At 36.5% G+C, this 18,498-nt stretch overlaps 1 long non-coding RNA gene across 2 annotated transcripts in view; it reads right to left on the bottom strand.

The window, feature by feature from the left end:
• Positions 1–1,281: 1,281 nt before the first annotated feature.
• LOC145521542 (uncharacterized) overlaps positions 1,282–18,498 on the bottom strand; it is a 29,126-nt gene continuing 11,909 nt past the window's right edge. The window contains exons 3-5 of one of the 2 annotated variants that reach the window (XR_014065456.1): positions 8,914–8,986; positions 4,294–5,064; positions 1,282–4,190 (exon numbers count right to left, since the gene is read on the bottom strand). This is a non-coding gene — a long non-coding RNA (uncharacterized LOC145521542). The remainder of the gene's footprint in view (positions 4,191–4,293; positions 5,065–8,913; positions 8,987–18,498) is intronic. The other variant, XR_014065455.1, reaches the window with a different exon arrangement.

Here is an 18,498-nt window from a genome sequence, read left to right on the forward strand (position 1 = left end):
CAATACAATATTGTAAAGTAAAAAAAATAAATAAATAAAAATAGAAAAAAAAATTTTCAACTGTAACCTTGATCACTAGATTTGACAGCCAAAGAACATTCTAGATTAGGAGGAGTTGGCATCCTACTTCTTTGGAACTGAATTTCTTTTTAGATCATTAAAATTTGGGGAATACTGTCAAAAAAAATAAAATAAAATAAAATTTAAACTGTCAAGTGATCACATTTTAAAAAATAAATGACATTACTTTTAATGTCTATTTTAAACTTGATATATCCAAAATATTATGGTTTCAGTGTTTAACTAATGGGAAGTAAATTATTATTAAGATATTTTACCTGTTTTTCATGCAAAAACTTTGAAATACAGTGCATAATTTGGACTTTCAGCAATCTCAGTTCAGGTTTGCCTCCTTTCAAGTGCTTTACAGCCCTATATGGTTGGTGGCTACTGTACTGAACAGCACAGACCTAAATCTAGGGAGTCTGAGTTTGTCAGTTATGTATAAGAGTGGTCTAGGAAGAGAAAGAGAAATATCGTATGACATCCTTTATATGTGGAATCTAAAAATAAATACAAATGAACTTACAAAACAGAAAGAGACTTACAGACTTAGACAATGAACTTATTGTTGCCAGGGGAAGGATGAGGGGAAGGGATAGTTAGGGGATTTGGGACGGACATACACACACTGCTATATTTAAAATGGATAACCAACAAGGACCTACTGTAGAGCATGTGAAACTTAATGTTATGTGGCAACTTGGATGGGAGGGAAGTTCAGGGGAGAAATGATACATTTATGGGTATGGCTGAGACTCTTTGCTGTTCACCTGAAACTATCACAACATTGTCTTAATTGACTATACTCCAATGCATAATAAAAAGTTTAAAAAAAAAGAGTAGTCTAGGAAAGCCAACATCTCAGGACCTTGAGCTCATAAGAAGTTGTAGCCCGTCCAGCTGGAGAAAGGGAGTCATCATTCCCTTAGGAAAGGAACCATAGAAGCTAAGTTTAGATGTGGCCCCTTGTAATCGTCCAGCGTTATTTTTGGGCTATCCTGTTCGTCAAATCACAGAATAAGATTGTTAATACCTAAAATATTGAATTAATGTATCTGTCTGCTGTCATTAAAATAATGTAGCTTTTTCAAAAGCTTAATTAGACCGTGAGATAAACAGGAGCAACCTACTACAAGAACGTTGAGTCTTTCAAGGTCATTGACTGCCAGGTGTCACCAATGAAAATCATATGCAAACTGATAAAGATTACTTCCATAATAGATCAATCATATTTAATACAGACATGCCATTTATTAGAAATAATCCATTTACTTTACTTATTACAACAGATAGCAGCAAAAGAGTAGTCTATCTAAGAACTATAAACAGACAACGAAAGAGGGTAGCTCCTGGGTATAAAAGAGCTTGTTGTGGAAATCTACTAGTCCCAAAGGATACGCCAGTATGTGTATCTAGACCTTATAGATATAGGCCACTGTGTCATTTGTTTATGGTTATAGATTTTTCATGTTACTCAGTGACATAAAATGCCTAGTTTTCCCAGATACTTTGCATATAATAAAAACATTGAAATTCATAGATCTGAGTCACAAAAGGAAGATAGATCTCTTTCGGTCTTTTAAAGAGTAATTGGCTATGTTCTAGTTAAAACAAACCCAGAAATACTCAGAAGGCTTGTTTGGGGTAAGTGAGTACAGGGGTAGACTTAGTCAGCTCAGAGATTAGAGGTCTTGAAGACCTCATATGGTTAAGTCTCATCTGGTATATATACTCACTGAATCTCTGAATTTCTTTTTTCAGTGTAACATTCAGGTCTTCTTTTCATATTTCTTAAAGTGCTTCCGGTATCTCTCTATTTTAGAAGTGTGTGAAAAAACAAGACAGTGTGTATTTTTGAATGGACATCTCTCACCACTCCAGTGACTTTCACAGGATTCTTCCCTGTAGCCAAGATCTTCAGCTGGAGTCTGAGGCAAACGAGCCTTTCCAAATGACTTCCCTGTTGGAAAACTGAGGCAGCTGGAAACCTGAGCACATCCCAGGCACACCCTCCAAATGGAACTGTTTAACTCCAAATCTGGAGACTTGATATCCTTTTAGAGTAAACCTGTTGAGGGAATTTCTGCAAGACTATTAACAACATTGATGACAACAACAGGACTGATATTCCGTATCTCTTGAATGCTTATTGCATGCAGGCCTTGAGCAAAGCTTGCCCCATGGTTTCCTAATTCTATTTGTACAACAACTTTTGAAGAAGGTATTCTGATTTTCCCCTGAGGGAATATCAGGGTGAAATTCAATTATCCAAACTCACATTGCCAGTAGTGATGGAGCTGGGGTTTGAACCCAGTCTGATTTCAGATCTCATGCAATTCTTGCTACACATACTGACTCTCACTTGTGAGGGAACAAAAATCCAACTTCCAGTTCAAAATCAACTCAGACTCCACCAAAACCATATCTTCACCCATTCTGGATCTAAAACTCAGCTAAGTATTCCTCTTCTTTGTTTTTCCAATAACGTTTGCATTCCCCATTCACCATACTTTTGCATTATATAGAGCATCTATTGACTTCTCAGTTGTCTCCCACAAGTTTAAAATTTCTTTAAGGCAATAGTTACAACCTAGAAGTGATTTTATCCCCCAGGGCACACTCAGCAAGTCTGGAGAGCTTTCAATTGTCACTGCTGGCAGAGTGGTGCTACTGGCATTGAGCAGAGGTCTTTTTTGTTTTTTGTTGTTGTTTAATCACTAAGTTGTTTCTGACATTCTTGTGACCCCCATGGACTATAGCCCACAAGGGTCCTCTGTCCGTGGGATTTCCCAGGCAGAATACTGGAGTGGGTAGCTTATCACTTCTCCAGGGGACCTTCCGGACCCAGGAATCGAACCAGGGTCTCCTGCATTGCAGGCAGATTCTTTACCAGCTGAGCTACCCAGAAGACCCTGTTTTTTACAGGTCAGAAAAAGCAGGTCTCAAAAATTGGTGTCAGGACACTCTGCAGTAGGGGCTTTCTTGCTTTTCTTGCAGAGGTAGCGGAATCTAACCAAGCCTTCCTGTGAGAACTCGCTACAGAAAAAAGTGATTTTTCTCATTGAAAACAAGTGAAATAGAATCAAGAACCATAATGGATAGCTCTTATTCAAGAGCAAGAAAGTGTTTCTTACAAAAGGCATCGAAAAGTGTCTGTTAAATCTCATGGTTTTATTAAGATAACCTAAGCAGACTCTCTTCATTAATGTTTATTCATTTATTTATTTATTTCTACTGAAGTATAGTTGATTTACATGGTTCTTAATTCTTGTGATATAGCAAAGTGATTTCGTTATATACACATTCTTTTTTAAATAATTTTTTCCATCATGGTTTATCGTAAGATTTTTTTAATTAGAAGATAATTGCTTTACAATGTTGTATTAGTTTCTTCTGTACAACAATGTGAATCAGCTATAAGTATCCATGTATCCTCTTTCTCTTGAGCTTCACTCTCCCAATTAATGTTTTGTTTGATAGCAATCTAATATTCTAATATCGGTAGAATAATGGTAATCTGATGTCCCTCATATGAATTATGACCTGTAGTACTCTTTCCTTAGCTTAAGTCTCCTTCTTAGGCTGCTCAGTCTTCCTTTATGGACTAAGATTTGATTAACATATTACTCTGATGTTTTATTTTTGATAAATAATTGTATGTCATTAGATCATAGTTTTCCCCTTTGAGATATTTTTCAAATCTTTGGGATTTTGGAGCAAGAAATGTGAATCTGGTCAGTAGAGCAGCAGAAATTAACTGATAAATAGTGCTTGAGTAGTTGCAAGAAGCTGGGAGAATAAAACTTTGAGTTTCAGGTGGTGCTAGTTGTAAAAAACCTGCCTGCCAATGCAGGAGACACAAGACAGATTCAATCTCTGGCTTGGGAGGATTCCCCTGGAGGAGGAAATGGCAATCCACTCCAGTATTTTTGCCTGGAGAATTCCATAGATAGAGGAGCCTGGCGGGCTACAGTCCATAGGGTTGCAGAGTCAGACACAACTGAAGTGACTTAGCACACAGCACTGGCAAGGAAACCCAGGACTTGAGGGACAAAGAGTCAGACATGACTGAAGCAACTTAGCACACAGCACTGACAAGGAAGCCCAGGACTTGATGGACCAAGAACCTGTATGAAGGAAAGAATACTTTCAAATAAAAGATACTGGGACTGTGGCATACCTACATGAGAAAAAAAGAGAGAGAATCTTGACCTTCATTTTATATCATACCTTTTAAAAAAGCTCTTCCGGATGTATTTCAGGGTTAAAGGTAAAATTTAAAAAAGAAGCTTCTACAAGACAACAGGAAACTATATTAAGAATGGAAAAAAATTTTATACACCTCAAAGGCATTAAATTTAAAAGAAAAGATTGATCAATTGGACTACATTAAAATTAAGAACTTCCTTTTTTTTTCCAAAAGACATCTTTAAGAGAGTGAAAAAGGTAAGTCTCAGAGTAAAAATTTTCAATTTATATATTCAACAAAGGACTTGTATCTGGAAAGCAAAACAGTTCTTCCAAATCAGTAAGAAAAAATAGACAAACCAATTGAAAAAAATGAACAAAAGACTTACACAGATGCCTTGTAAAAGATGCTATCAGTTCAGTTCAGTTCAGTTCAGTCGCTCAGTCATTTCTGACTCTTTGTGACCCCCTGAATTGCAGCACGCCAGGCCTCCCTGTCCATCACCAACTCCCGGGGTTTACCCAAACCCATGTCCATCGAGTCAGTGATGCCATCCAACCATCTCATCCTCTGTCGTCCCCTTCTCCTCCTGCCCCCAATCCCTCCCAGCATTAGGGTCCCTTCCGATGAGTCAACTCTTCGCACAAGGTGGCCAAAGTACTGGAGTTTCAGCTTCAATATCAGTCCTTCCAATGAACACCCAGGACTTATCTCCTTTAGGATGGACTGGTTGGATCTCCTTGCAGTCCAAGGGATTCTCAAGAGTCTTCTCCAACATCACATTTCAAAAGCATCAATTCTTCGGCACTCAGCTTTCAAGTGGACAATAAACATGAAGATGTATCAAAATCAGTATTTATCATGGAAATGCCAGGTACAACTACAGTAACACAATAATGGCTAATATTTTAAAAGAATAGCACCAAATGTTTGTGAGATTGTGAGTAACTCAGTCTTACACACTGTTTGAAAAATGGGAATTGGTACTTCTACTGTTTGGCAATATAGGCTTTTACATTAAATATATGGATAACTTAGGATCAAGCACTTCTACTCCTATCTTTCCACACTGCAGAGATGCAAAAATATGTTCATCAAAAGGCATTTATAATAATTTTTATTATAACAGTATTTGGAATACCCCCAAACAGGAAACAACACAAATGCCTTTTAACAGAATTGACTAATAAATAATAGTATATTCAGATGAGGTAATATTAAATAAGAATAAGAATGAAATACTATAATATTAATAGTGTTAGTAAAAAAAATGAAATATAGCAACATTGATAATCTTAATGAAGGAAAGAAAGCAAATACAAGGGCATATAGACTATGCAAATTCATTTATTTCAAGTTTAAACACATATAGAATTAGTTAGTGGCAAAGATGTCAAGATACCAGTTGCCTTTGAGAGAGATGGTAGGGATTGCAAAGAATATAAAGGAGGATTCTGGGCTGTTGGTAATGTTCTTTCTTGACCTGAGTAGTAGTAGTATAACCACTAATGAAAAAAGTTCACTGATCTGTACACTTATGATGTGGGCACTTTTCCTCTGTGTGTTATATTTTAGCACAAAGTTTATGCTCTAAAAATTCCATTACAAATCAGATGAAAAAAACAATGTTCATGTCTTAGGCAAAGCCCTTAGAGACTGTATAAGATAATCAGGTTGCAAAAAGAAACTCTGACCTCAATATAGTATATATTTTGATTAAGAAAAAATCTTAATTTCTTCTTTCTATTACATATTTTTACCACTTGACATTATAGTGTTTATTAACTTATTTATTGCCTGCTCCCGCCCCCCAACTAGCATGCAAACTACGTGAAGGCAAAGAGTTTGTCTAATTTATTCACTGCGGTAAACTCAGCATCTAAAATAGTACATATCTTTACTGAATGAATGAATCAAACACATTATGGTCATTACTGGTCATTGATGATTCCATTTTGTTTGAGTTTCACACACACGGAACCTTACAGAGAAAGCAATGGCAACCCACTCCAGTCCTCTTGCCTGGAAAATCCCATGGATGGAGGAGCCTGGTGGGCTGCAGTCCATGGGGTGGTGAAGAGTCGGACTCGACTGAGCGACTTCACTTTCACTTTTCACTTTCATACATTGAAGAAGGAAATGGCAACCCACTCCAGTGTTCTTGCCTGGAGAATACCAGGGATGGAGGAGCCTGGTGGGCTGCCGTCTATGGGGTCACACAGAGTCGGACACGACTGACACGACGTAGCAGCAGCAGCAGCAATCTTACAGAAACCTCACAATAATTCCAGAAATTAAGCAATTTGCATGCAGTGGGCAATAAGTAATTGAAAAGTTAAAAGTTCTGGAAGATAACCCCTTAATCTTGCTTCATAGCTACAATGGAAGAAGACTAGAAAGCATTATAAAGAATTCTTTTGGTTGAAGGGAATATCTTGCCAATCAGAATATTCTCTATACAATGTTTAGTTTTATAAATGGAGAAAACAGTTTTTCCTGCCACTCAGACAATAAGGAAAATATGGCTCAAAGACTATAGGATAATACCATTCATTATCTGGACTGGACTAGTATCCAGAGTGATGTGACCATCTGCTGACTGATTTGCATCCCTACCTAAAGCACATTGGGAAGGTGAAGTAATATTGAGAAATCAATAAGAACATTCTCTTTATGAAACTGGTGATAAGAGCCCTTTCCTTACAGGCCAGTGGCCCCAAAAGATGTGATCTTTGGGCTCACATACAGTCCATGGGCACGACTCAAAGAATCGGGCACCACTGAAGCAATAGAGCAAGCAAGCAAACAAACAACACAGAGAGGAAGCCAGAGAGCTCAGGAGAGGTCTGTACAGACGGCTCGGTGAGGGGTGAGCCCGGGAAAGCAGCCCTAGATGGGTGAGCACAGAGAGAAGGAGCAGCAGTGGGCATAGCATCATAGGAGACCATAAATCATTCAGTATCAAGAATAAAGGTGAGAAAAAAATGGAGCAGAAAGAGAAAGCTAACAATCAGAGCCGTTGCAAGAGAAATGGGGAAACACACACGTGTCCATCCAGATCCAGGGAAGCAAAGCCCACTTACTGAACTGAGTATTGAATAAAGACTGAATCACCTGACATGAGAAGAAATGGGAAGAGGAAAGAGGTGAAAGAGTGAGGAAAAGCAGGAAAGGCAGCAGGACAAATGGTCATTGTCCTATGAGGGCAGGCAGCTGTCCTCATTAAGGGGGCAGAGCTAAAGGTATATGTGTTGAAATTGTGATATCATTGATGCTTAATACAGCTACTTCATAAGTGCATTTTAAGCTAATTCTAAAGAATATTAGTAAGTCTCCAAAAAGCTTTCTAAAAGACCATTAGTTTATATTTTTTTTTATTTTGAAATCCTGGAGGACTGATGCCCAGTAAGGCTATACATAACAGAGGCATGTACCTTCCCTACCTGGCAGAGAGAAAATGGGAGTGTTACATGGTAAATTCTCTAAATAGGAGTGGTTTGAGAAACACCTGTGATCAAGGTTGTGTCTGAAGGATATCCTTCACAACACAAGCAGAATAAAACCTGATATACCAATCTGCTTCATTTGTACCCTTAGTCCAGGCAGCCAGGGTTTGGTCTTTATTCATGGCATAAATATGACTCAAACTCAGTATTCAAAATTTTGTTGGGTCAATAGACACTGCTAAGAATTCAAAATTAAAACTAATATTAGAACTGGTTAGAGTCTTCCTTTTTTTAAATGCAGATTCAGGTAAAATATACCCTAGGTAGGTTATTATGGCTCCAAACTGAATTTTTTTTTCCCACAGAAGTTAAAATGTTAATGAAATGTCATTACCGGGGGCAAGGGAAAGGAAAGGATTAAACAAACTACTGTTGTATAACACTGACTTAAGGGACAATATCCATGATGAACCTATTATCTCTTTTTCCAGGCAAGATATTTACTGAATCCACTTTTTAAACCAGCCAAAATTGCAAAAATGCAATTCATTCTTTAAATAATTGGAAATCAGTATTGTGAATGGATTTTGATTGCTAGAAAAAAATTTTTAGCTTTTTCTTATTAGCAAGGCACAGCTGAAAATGAAGATGGAAGACAAATAAAATATGAACTTGTTAATGGACCCTGGAAAAATAAATGAGGTTTTCTTAATACCTTAGTGACTGTGGAGGGAGTGTTTATGTCACAATAGAAAAGACAGTTCTGTCAAAACTCTACAAAGTAAGTGGGAAACATATAGAAATAGGTATTGAATTAGGTTATTTTTTTTTCCTCCCTAACAACTTCTTGAAAGGACTTTTAAAAATAAAAAACTAAATTAATTACTTATTCAGAGTTGATTTTTCTTGTGTTTGTTGAAGTCTTAAATATTCAGGATACATACAGGTTCATTGATTCCAGAGGTAAATCGACTTTCAAGTTTTATAATTTGGTATAAATAGTTGAGTCTTAAATCTGGAAATATATCAAAAGAAAGGACTCTGCTCCAGAATCAACCTTTAACTGTATATATAGATTGGGGTTGGTTCCTTAGTTTCTGAGAGTTCATTTACTCATTTGTTAAGTGGAGGAAATAATACCATCCAACTCAATACTCATTGTGAAAATCAAATTAATAACAGAAGGAATAGGCTGTTGAAAGTGATTTTTCTTACTTCTAGCATCTTGTTCACTAGCTGAGCATTTGTTGACTTGCAGAGGCTTGTGTGTCCACTACTGGGCTGCCACCTGAGTGAAGAATGATGAGACTGTGTTATTAGGCTTCTCCAGAAAAACAAAACCAATAGATCTATCTACCTATCTTTATATTTGTCATTGTTTAGTCGCTCAGTCATGTCCAGCTCTTTGCAATGCCATGGGCTATAGCCCTCCAGGCTCCTCTGTCCTTGGGGTTTCCCAAGTGTGTGCAATTTGCTCAGCCATGTTGAACTTTTGGCGACCCCATGACAAAAAACAAAAACAAAACAAACAACCAAAAAACCCCCACCATTGACTGAGTTGCTTATAAACAACAGAAACATATTTTTCACAGTTCTGGAGGCTGGAAGTCCAAAATCAAGGTGCCAGCAGATTCAGAGTCTGGTATTTTTCTGCTTCCTGGTTCACAGACATCTTTTCACTGTGTCCACATACATCAAGAAATGAGGAAGCTCTCTGGTCTCTTTTATAAGGGCACTAATCCCATTCATCAGAGTTGCACTCATAACCTAATCACCTCCCAAAGTCCTCACCTCCTAGCATCACTACATTGGGCATTAGGATTTTGAGAGTACACAAACGTTCATTTGTAGCAGATACAATGCAAATGTGCCTCCTCCAGGACATACTGCATGTGTGTGTGCTAAGGCGCTTCAGTCATGTTCCAGTCTTTGCAACCCTATGGACTGTAGCCCACCAGGCTGCTCTGTTCATGGGATTCTCTAGGCAAGAATACTGAAGTGGGTTGTCATTTCCTTCTCCAGGGTATTTTCCCAACCCAGGAATCAAACCCACTTCTCTTACCTCTCCTGCATTGGCCAGCAGGTTCCTTACCACTGGCACCACCTCGGAAGCCCTCCAGGACACACACAAATGACCAATGAAAATTTTCAGGTTTACTACACAGAGGATATTTACACCTGACTGCAAGAGTCTCAGGGATATAAGAAATATGATGATTTTCCACTAATCTGCTCTTCTCTTTCAACACGCAGAATCGTCTTTAGGTACAGGAAAGGGGGGCCTCTGATCTGAATCCTGCAAATGTCTCCTCCTCAGCTCCATCCTCTTGAGGATAGACTGTCCTGCAGGTGTGCACACCATACACTGAGAAGTGGCCAAGGGTTAGCTGATTGTAGAAGGTGTGCTAAAAGCTTGGATAATGGATCAACTTAACCGTATATGTGGGTTAAGTCCCTCAAAGAGCCAAAGGTAAGAAGAGAAAGAGGTGGGTCATCTCATTGGAGTATAGAACTTCCTGGAGCCTGAAATTTCTAACTTCAGATTTAGCTTCCCAAAATATTATGAAGATCCATTTGTCAAAGAAAGAAGACAGGAAATAATTTTATATTACAGTTTGTTGCCTTGATTTGTAACTGTAAGTTACAAATGCTGCGATATCTTGTTTCAGATCACAAAGGAAGCAGGGGTATATTATAGTATATTCTCATTGTCTTCAGTTTTTTCCTTTTCAGAGTGTTGGCTAACCCCCATTTAGGTAATTGATAGTATCTAATTAAATTACCTATGTGGTTTTAATTTGTCATGGCATTTTTCAATGTTCTTACTCACCATGAGTTAGATGAAATATTTTCTAAGTGTATCATTTTGTAAAGCTCTCCAGAGTGAAACACAAGATTAGTATAAGGTCATAATCATGATGATAAAAGCACAGTCTTAAATTTATGTTCAAAGTTTCTATGATTTGAACAAAAACTTCTGTCATTATGAAATGTAATCAGTGGAGAAGTATGTCATTCAAACTAAATTGATTAGGAGATTGATGTTCTCTACTTTGACTTTACAATGGTTTTGCTAAATTTTCAAGCTCATCTCCAAAACAGATCCATCAGGCGCTTGCTAGTCAATTTCCCCATCAGTGAGTGCCTGTTTTAAGAAATGTGGGTCGCACACCCCTTACTAAGTGGGCAGGGTGGCATCTCCCCCTTGGACTAGCTGACTAGATGAGGATGGTCACCTGATCTGAGCTGAACCAAGTAGCATTGCTTTCAATAAATAGGCTCAACAGACTTGTGGACACAGGGAGGAAAGGCGACGGTGGGGCAAACTGAGAAGTAGCGCTGACATATATACACTACCATGTGTAAAATAGATAGCTAGTGGGAAGCTGCTGTATAGCACAGGGAACTCAACCTGGTGCTCTGTGATGACCTGGAGGGAAGAGAAGGAGAAAGGGGTGGATGGGAGGCTCAGAGGGAGGGATATATGTATACCTATAGCTGATTCATGTTGTTGTACAGCAGAAATAACACATTGTGAAATAACTATTCTGAAATTTAAAAATAAATTTGAAAAGATTAAATTAAAAAACATAGGTTCAAGGACTCTTGTCAGTCTCTGTTGGGCACTTGATCTGATGCAGGGTGCAAAGCCAAGGTGAGGGTAACTACATTAGTTATGAGAGAGTGGAGCATAGGAAGTCTACATGCAAACAGAATCATGAAGCAGACAGACAGACAGACAGAGATCTTAGCAGAGATCCCTTACAGCCCACAAGACTGAAAGAGAAAAAAAGAGACACAGATACTGCCTTGATTTCTGTTACTTTCCCAATCCTGCTTCCAGACCAAGTGACTGACAGCTGCATTTGCTCTTTTGGGTTTGAAAAAGATGCCCTTGTATTTTTATAATAAATTAGATAGCTTACTTAAACTAATTTAAGTGGTATTAAAAGCAATCACCTTTCAATAAAAAGTAGATTTTACCATCTCTAATTCTGTGATGGCATTTTGTATACAACCCACATGGAGAAACGAATTTAAGCTTCACGACAATCCTATAATATAAATAGTATTAGAATCACCACTTTACAAATGAGAAAATTGAGGCACAGAGAAATTATGTAACTTGTCCAATGTCATTCAACTAGTATTGAAAGTCATTCAGTTAAGAATCAAAAACAGATTGTGTGGCTCCAGGATCCATACTCTAAAGAACTGTCTACTTCACAGCATATCTATCATTTTGCTATGATTCAAATAACCATATTTTAGAGGAGGCTGATAGTAACTTATAATTTATTTAGTAACTGCATTAAGCAAAATAAATAAAACAATACAGCCATGAGAAGGAGCCTGAGAAAACCATTAGCATTTGGAATTATGAGTTTGTTATGCAGATTAAAGTCATAAAACCTTTAACCTTTCTTTATAGAATGCCTCACTGACCATCCTTTCTCAGAGGAGTTACAAAGAAGATTGATGTATGATAAAATCATTATGAAAATTAGGGTATTTATTTTAATTTTCCAATGAATAAGCAAACATGAACTAGAGGGTAATAAGACCAAATATTTATTAAGCACCCAAGAGAGTCTGGATAACAGTTCCCACAGGGCTGAGAATCTCTTTCCAGTTAAAATAATTTCTGTATATTGCCTTCTTTCTACTATATCATTTATTTACTTAACATGAGACATAAGAAGCTAAGACTACTGTGAGATTAAATTGAAATTTTAAAAGTTTAGGGGTTCGGGGTTTTTTTTACTAAAATTTACACCATTCTGAGATAAAGCTAAATACAATCTCTAAAAGTAGTTTTTAAAATGTTAATGACCAAGAACATAACAAAAATAAATAATGCTGTTTTGGATCAGTAAGAATTAGCTAATACTAATCTGCTGTTTATACTCTGAGCCCAATTCTGTGAGGTACAGGAAAAATAGAGGGCAAAATTCCTGCCAGTAAAAGTGTACAATCTGGCTTGGAAGACAAAAGAGATCTGCATGAAACAAGCACAGACTGGTAAATGAGGATATGCTTTGTTATTTATTCATACTCCCAACTCATTAAAAAATATATCTTGTTAAACAGAGAAGGATGAGAATGGGGATGCAGTAGTCAAGGATGATATCTTGTAGCAAGAAAGTAAGTCTTGACCTTATCCTCCAAGATGAGAAGTATTTCAATAAGCAGAAAGAAGGGAAGAATCCATCCAATTTCAGAAAAGCAGCATAAACATAAGTTTGGAGGCAGGCAGTATTACATTGTGATTATCCTTCCAACATCTATTCCTGCTATACATTGGAAGATAATATCCCAAGTTCCAGGAATGAACCAGGCCCCAGGCAATCAGAGAAAAATCCATCTTTTTCCCACAGTCACTGGCCAAATTATCCAGGCCTAAACCAATCAGTAAATGTTATTCACTGGTCTGAGTGGTTTAAAGGAAGACTCAATATTGTTGTGGGAAAATATGCTTTCTTACACTGGCCACAGCAAAGCTTGGACCTCTGGTTATCTAAAGTAATCTTAAGTACTGAAACATGAAAAGTGTGATTCTTCATACTCATGGGAAATAGAGATGTTTTCTACTGAGGAAATACTGTCAGTTTGTGATGTCACTGATTTGTGATTCTACTCACAGTCCTTAAAATATGATGTCTATAAAGAGGAGTTTTGTGTTCTGGTTGTATAATATTCTCATTGATAACATATATCAAGAATGAAGAAAAGACATTGGGGGATTTGCAAAGCATGTCTATTGTGTATAATACTGACCAAGTTACTTGACTTCAAAGATTATCATTTCATTAAAAGTGAAATACAATGTTTTTGTCCCTCTGTCTCACAGATTTTGGGAGTTATTGTTCATAAAAGGAGGATGTAGTGGTGATGCACAATAAGCTTTTAGGAAGCACGTAAGTACAATTGCACTAAAGTGAAAATCACTACTAAGTGATTAGCCAAATTTATATTTAATAGCCAAATTTATATTCCTTTGTTTGCTTGTTTTCATATTCCTTTTTAATAAATAGCTTTGCTAATGTGTTCTAAAACATCCAGAGCACTAGGCTTCTTTAATCAGAATTCTTCTGAATCATTTTCTTTTCCAACATAGTTGAAGTATTTGGAATGGCTCAAGATAGAGTAAAAAGAGTAAATTTATATAACTCCTACTTCAAATAAGGAAAAGTACGATACAACTAATCCATATTCTTTGGAATGAAAGTCAATTACAATATTACTTTGAGTATCTGAATTTCTTATTTTTCTCTTGAAATCTAAACAGTCCTTTCATAACTGGTAGTGATTTTTAACTGAAATTTAGGTCAACTGACTGTCCTCCTTTTCCTCCTATTCTAGTTTCCAAATTTCTAAGTTTCATCAATTCATTTTCTGTCAGCACAATATATAAATACACAAAATCAGTACTCAGTTTGATAGATACAAGACTAATCTTAACAATTGTTATCTCAATCAAACCCTTTCCAAATGTTATCTTTATTTTAAATGTCCTATATTAGTGTTATTAAAGTTATTTTCATTTCACTCTCAGCACCTCTCTCTCTTCATATGGTCAATAATAGCTTGTCTATTTTTTCTTATTTTTGATTTGGAAATATTTGCCATTGAAGAAGGAGCACCAATTGATGCTTGTTTTTTTCACCTCAATTAATCCTTCAAAAAAATTAATGTATGGATATAACTTCTTATCTCCTGAAAAGAATTCTAATTAATCCTCATGGACCAACAGCTCTGGTATATTAGACTTCCACAATATACTTAGATTGGAGACACATTTTAAAAGAAAAAAATTTAAGTCAATAATTTCTTTCAATCTTTAAAAAGTTAGTTTTCCAAACTCTTGATCTCCTTAACAGAAACATGAAATCTAAAACTTTACAAGAAAGAGAAATTTAATTTTTTTCAAAAGGTATTCATATAATATCTTTCTGAACTTCCCAAAATATTACTAAACAACCTGTTAATAGCCAAGCTAGGTTCACCTGGACTCATTGCACTAAGGTAGAATACCACTTTGACAGAGTGTTAGCAGTATCTCAGAAAAACAACATGTCAGAAGTGCAATATCTATAATACTTTGGAATTTGAGCTCAACTGGGTGAAGATGAATCTTTCAAGGCAGGGAACTAATTAAGGTTCAATAAAAATTTGTGATATAATCGCTTAAGTTGGTAGACATAGCCAAGAAAGGGTCTTGGAGAGACTATTGGAAAGTAAACGCCTGTTTGATTAGGAGCAGTTTCCCCAGGTGAGCATATTGTTTCCAATAAATTGATCTATATAGGAAATTCCTGAAGCAAACACTAAAATTGTTTATTGGTTTATGGTTGTATCTCTCCAAAGCAAAATTTTCTTAGAACAGACAACTAATTCAGATTGACATCATTGGTCTAAAATATTATTGACGTCCTATTGATACAGACAGTCATCCTCAGTCTTTCCTTTTGATCATTCTTCACCCTGTTCTGGATGGTTATCATAAGGGGAAATAGTTAACTAGATGTTTGCAGAGCATCTATTAAATATCAGGGTTCTGTTGTTCATCATTTCAACAATTACACACACACACATCCAGTTTTCTTGTTCTTTCTGTTGGATTATCATTTGATAGAATGATGCCTATGAAAGGCACTTAAGATTCTAAAGGTTACATATTTGATACTATAATACAGTCAAATACTTAGATATCAGAGTTCTGTTGTTCATCATTTCAACAATTACACACACACATAAGTTTTCTCGTTCTTTCTGTTGGATTATCATTTGATGGAATGGTGCCTTTGAAAGGCACTTAAGATTCTAAAGGTTACATATTTGATACTATAATACAGTCAAATACTTAGATATCAGAGTTCTATTGTTCATCATTTCAACAATTACACACACACATAAGTTTTCTCGTTCTTTCTGTTGGATTATCATTTGATGGAATGGTGCCTTTGAAAGGCACTTAAGATTCTAAAGGTTACATATTTGACATTATAACACAGTCAAATATGTAGAATACGATGATCAGATTCTACTGCCCACATCTTAGCCAAAAACCAAGGGTGGTCTAATTAAAACAAAAGAACAGATGGCATCCACAAAAAGATCTCCTACTGGATATCAGTGTATCAGCCAAACTGCCTAATTTTAACATTTTCTTTGTTTCTTGGACCATCTTAATAATATTAAAATTCTCAGAAATATCTATAGGAAATTACATGCAATATTCTTTTTTGAAAGTGATATTTGTAACACCTCTGCAGTTATGTCTAGGACTTTTTATATTTTGAATAGAGAAGGAGTTCTAAGGATTTCTGACATTATCTAACTCCCCTTTCAATCTCGGAACCATGGTGTGTTAAGATTTTCTTCACCATCCATTCCTCTAGTAGAGTGATATGAAGAAGCTTAAGGACCAAAAAAAAAAAAAAATCCTTAATTTGCCTTGGATATTTATCTCAATAGAACTTCAGGGTTTTTTTTTTTTTTTTTTTTTGCCTTCTTGAAACAAGCTATAGAATTATCTCGTTGCCTGAGAGTGTCAAACAGTGGACCCAAACAGTCTCAGTGGTATCAGAGACTCTTGACTACCTGAAAAAGGCATCAATTCACTAAGATAAGAAGTATCTGTCTGATTTGTTGGCAGTAGTCAGTAGCCTTTTTGTGCCACATTTAATATCTATGCTAGGGGACTGCCCAATGACAAATTCTTAGGCAAAATACCCATGTGTGTATGCCAAGATTTATTATATAGTTTCAGCAGTATTCAAAAGTATTGGGTACGAGGTGGGAGAATATATAGTAAAGATGTCATGAAATAGATGAAATGTTCTACCTTATAGGAAATCCAAAGATTTCCTACATGATAAACATTGTAAGGTCTGTAAACTTGAGGCAGTTGTTAAATAAATTACATGTGTTCCCTTTCTGAGTCTTAATCTCTGTAAGAGCTCAGTTATATAGAGATGTGCTCCTACAAGTGATACCTGGGTCCTCCCTTCTATCTTCCTAGGTGTTTTAGTTTTTGATTATCTGCTTGATGTGCTACCCTCTTACAAAAAAAAAAATCAACAACAATAACAACAGAACCTGTACGTTAGCGACGGAGTCAAATGATTCATGAAATCACATTTTTTATTATAAGCAGTTGGAACTAAAGGGAGCTAGTTGATAAACAGTTTCAAGCCCAAACTTTAGTTCGATTGTATGCTTTACTCAAATCCAAATCATGAACAAATTACATTCAGGTATTGGACTTATATTTAGGCATGAATAAGATGGCAAAAGCCAATATTGATCATAGAGAACTTTTAAATAACAAACAACAATAAGTGTGTTTATTTAAAATTCAGAATTTTAACTAGAAAAAAAAGGAGGGAAATGACTAAAAAAAAAAAATAACGAAAGCATACAGATTAAAGAATGACAATCTTTGTGGCTCCAATCCTTAGGGTCTTTTCCATAGCTCTAGAGTCGAAGCCATCCATATTATGCAGCTGTCCATTTGATGAGGTCAATAACCTCATGGAGAGGTCCACCTATGAGATATGAAGGGCTCTCAGCCAATAGTCATGTGAATAATCTTGGAAATGGATAGTCTAGTCAAGCCAAGACTTCATATGATGGCAGCCCCAACTGGTATCTTGATTGGAACCTCATGAGAAACTCAGATCCAAAATCACCAGCCATGTCATTCTCAATTCTTGGCCTCAGAAATTACAGGAGATAACAAATGCTTACTGTTTTGAGTCACCAAATCTGGGATCATTTGTTAAATAATTTGTTCCTCAGCAGTAGATAACTTGGAGCTTCCCCAATGGCTTAGCAGGTAAAAAAAAAAAAAAAAAAATCCACCTCCAATGCAGGAGACACAGGAGTCTTGGGTTCAATTCCTGGACCAGGAAGAGCCCCTGGAGAAGGAAATGGCAACCTACTCCAGTATTCTTGCCTGAAAAATCCCATGGGCAGAGGAGCCTGATGGGCTACAGTCCACGGAGTCACAAAGAGTCAAACACGACTGAGCAACTAAGCGTTATGGGTAAGTAATACTAAGGGTGAAATTCTGTGTCTTTTTAACTAGAAGACATAAATCTAGGGACCCCAAGAGTATAACTGCCATTACAATGGCTGGAAGTATCTGATGAAGTTCTTTGCAACAAGGCTCCTAACAGTTTTCTTCTCCCCTCTTCTTTCTTGTCCTGAAGAGGAAACTTCCAGGCTTTAGGCCACATAGAGCTTCTTGGGAGGATGTAAAGAAAAGAGAACTTAAATCTGCTGCAATAAGACTGAATATATAGCATGAATGCTTTGCAGTGATTTTCCATATATGTCTGAAGTACAGTCCAAAATCAAGGAGCAGTATCATAGGGTAACTTGTAACAAGTTCACGTGGTAAGAATTTATGAGCGCCACAGGATATGAACCTCAGGATCTTAAGAGTCAGAGGAAGCCCCAAAGTGTCAGTTTTGCTAATTTCAGTTTTAAAATATCATTAATTCTGTCTCATTTTCTTGAGGTTTGAGGAGATGAGAACAATGAAGTTTCTGAATAAGTTTAAGGCCTTACAAAATTCTCTAATAGTCCCAGTAAAATGAGTGTCTCTATCACTGTAGCAAGAGATTGAACTTCCCCAGGTTGGGAACATAAAATCAACAGTGTGTTTTCTACTGTCAAAACCATCACTCTCCAGGAAGGAAATGTTTCAAACCACTCTAAAAATAAGCAAACAAGGATCAGAAGGATATACTAAAAACCCTTAGACATGTTGCAAAGCAGAAACACAACATT

The sequence above is a fragment of the Giraffa tippelskirchi genome, chromosome 9 (assembly GCF_054371585.1).
Source record: "Giraffa tippelskirchi isolate mGirTip1 chromosome 9, T2T-mGirTip1v1.2.pri, whole genome shotgun sequence".
Lineage (NCBI taxonomy): Eukaryota > Metazoa > Chordata > Mammalia > Artiodactyla > Giraffidae > Giraffa > Giraffa tippelskirchi.